This window comes from Marmota flaviventris, chromosome X, assembly GCF_047511675.1.
Source record: "Marmota flaviventris isolate mMarFla1 chromosome X, mMarFla1.hap1, whole genome shotgun sequence".
Classification (NCBI taxonomy): domain Eukaryota; kingdom Metazoa; phylum Chordata; class Mammalia; order Rodentia; family Sciuridae; genus Marmota; species Marmota flaviventris.
Genome location: NC_092518.1, coordinates 49,615,930 through 49,619,436, shown reverse-complemented (window position 1 = coordinate 49,619,436; position 3,507 = coordinate 49,615,930).

Genomic DNA, 3,507 nt, shown 5'->3' with positions numbered 1-3,507 from the left:
TAAGCCTAACCCGAAACCTAACAATATCCCTAACTCTAGCACAAACACTAACCCTAAACCTAATACGAACCTAAATTAAACCCTAAAACTATAACTAACCCTAAAACTAATCCTAAACCTAATCCAGAACCTAACACTAACACTAACACTAAATATAAACCTAAATATAAGCCTAACCCTTAAAATAACCCTAATTCTAACCCTAATCATAACCATAACCATAACACTAACCTGAACCTAATGCTAACCATAACACAAACCTGAACCTGAATATAATGCTAACACTAACACTAACCCTAACACTAACCCAACCTAACACTAACCCCAACCATAACCCTATCTCTAACACTATGCCTAACCTTAATTTTAACACTAACACTAACATTAACCCTAAACTAAATGCTAATCCTAAACATAATCCTAAACATACCATAAACCCAAAACCTAAATATAACACGAAAACTAACCCTAACCCTAACACTAACAGTAACACTAACAAAACCTAACACAAACACTAACCCTAATCCTAACCCTCACCCTAAATCGAAACCTAACACTAACTCTAATCCTAACTGTAACCCTAACCATATCCCTAACCCTAACAAAAAAACAAATCCTAACCCTAACCCTAACAAAAAATGTAACCCTAACCCTATCCCTTTCCCTAACACTAAACCTAAACCTAACTCTAAACCTAACAGTAGCCCTAACCCTAACCCTAAGACTAACCCTAACCCTAACACTAACACTAATTTTATCTGTAACTATAACCCTAACACTTACACTTACCCTAACCCTAATCCTAAGCCTAACCGTAACCTTAACCCTAACCCGAATCCTAGTCCTAAAACTAACCCTAACACTAAACGAAACCCTGTCCCTAACACTAACACTAACTCTAACACTAATCCTAACCATAACCCTGACTTTCACCCTACACCTAACATTAACCCTATACCTATCCCTAATTCCAACACTATCCATAACCCTAAACATAACAATAAGCAATCACTAACACTAACGGTAATCGTATACCTAACCCTATCCCTAGCTCGAACCCTAACCTTACACACTAACACTAACCCTAACCTACACCTAACCCTAACCATAGCACTAACACTACCCTAAACTTAACCCTAACCCTATCACTAACCCTAACCCTAAAACTAACCGTATCACTAACCCTAGTGCCAACCCCAACACTAACACTAACAATAACCTTAGCCCTAATCCTACCTGTAACCCTATTCTAACCCTAAACCTAACTCTAACACACACCCTAACCCTCACCCTAAAACTAACCCTAAAACTAATCATAACCCTAACACTAACCCTAATCCAAACTTTAACCCTAACCCTAACTCAAACCCTAAACCTAACAAAAATTTTAAGTCTAACTCTAAACCTAACAATAACACAAACACTACCCCTAAACCTAACACTAAATATAACTTAAACCATAATTCTAAACCCTAACGCTAACCCTAAAACTCAACCTAACCCTAATAATAAACAAAACCCTAATCCTAAATCGAATCCTAATTGTAACCCTAACCCTAACTCTAACCCTAAACCCAACACTAAACCTAAGTCCAATCCTAAACCTAACACGTACACAAACACTAACCCTAACCCTAACACTAACCCTAAATCTACTTCTAACCCTAACCCTCACACTAACCCTAAACCTAACCCTAACCCTAACTCTAACCCTAAGACTAAACCTAAGCCTAAGACTAACCCTAACCGTAACCCTAACCCTAACACTAACCCTAAACCTAACCCTAACACTAACCCTAAACTTAAAACTGACCCTAACACTAACCCTAATACTAACCCAAACCCTAACCCTAAAGCTAACTGTAACCCTAACCCTAATCCTAAATTTAACACTAATCCTAACTCAAACCCTAAACCTAACACAAATTATAAGGCAAACTCTACCCAAACACTAACCCAAACACTAATCCTAAACCTAACACTAATCCTAACACTAACCTAACCATAAACTTAACCATAACCTAACCCTAAAGCTAACCCTAACACTAATTCTTAACCTAAACCTAAAGCTAACCCTAACACTAATTCTAACCCTAATCCTAACCCTAACCATATAACTAGCCCTAAACTAACACTAACACTAAATCTAAACCTAACACTAACGCTAACCCTAACACTAAGCCTGACCCTAACACAACCCGAACACTAACCCTAACACTTAACCAAACCCTAACACTAACGATAACCATAACTTTAACCTTAGCATTAATCCTACCCGTAAACCAAACCTAATGCTAATTCTAACCGTAATCCTAACCCAAATCCTAACGTTAATATTAACACTAACCCAAAACCTAAAAGAAACCCTATCCATAAACTTAAACCTAAACCTAACCCTAACACTAACACTAACCTTAACCCTAAGCATAATCCCAACCATAACCCCAACCCTAACACTAACCCTAACCTTAACCCTAACAAAATACCTAAACTTATCCCTAAACCTAACCGTGACACTAACCATAACCTTAACCCTAACACTAACCCTAATGGTAACCTAAAACTAACACTAATTCTAACCCTTTACCCAAAACTATACCTCATTCTAATCTTAATCGTAACACTAACCCTAATCCTGAAACTAACCCTAACCCTAACATGAACCCTAAGTCTAACCCTAAACCTAACACTAACCCTAATTTTAACTCTAACACTAACAACAAGCATAACACTATTCATAACACTAAAACTAACCCTAACAATAACCTTAACCCTAAAACTAACCCTCATACTAACACTAACTCTAACTCTGAACCTTACCATAATCCTAACACTAAACCTAACCTTTATTCTAAACCTAAATATAACCCTAATCCTATTTGTAACCCTAACACTAATCCTAACCGTAACCTAACAAAACCCTACCCCTAAACTTAAACCTTACACAAACCCTAACCCTATTCCTAATACTAAACCTAACTCTATTGCTAACCCTAATTCTAACCCTAACTCTAAAACTAACACTAAACCTAACACTAACTTTAACACTAACCATAAACCTAAACCTAACTATTACTGTAACATAACCCTAATCCTAACACTAACACTAACTCTAAACCGATCCCTAACCCTAACACTATAATTAAACCTAAATCTAACCATAACACAAACACTGACACAAACATAATCCTAACCCAAAACCTAACCCTAATACTAATCCTAACCCTAACATCAATTCTACCCATAAATCTATCCCTAACAGTAACACTAACCCTAACCCTATTCCTAACTATTACCTTAACCCTAATACTAACCCTAAACTTAACCCTAATCTTAACACTAAATCTAACCCTAACCCTAACCCTACACCTAATTCTAACACTAAACCTAAACCCAAATCTAATCCAAACTCTAACCCTAAAACAAATATTGACACTAACATTAACCCTAACCCTATCCTAATCCTAACTGTAACTTTAACACTAACAATAACCCTAACCCTATCAT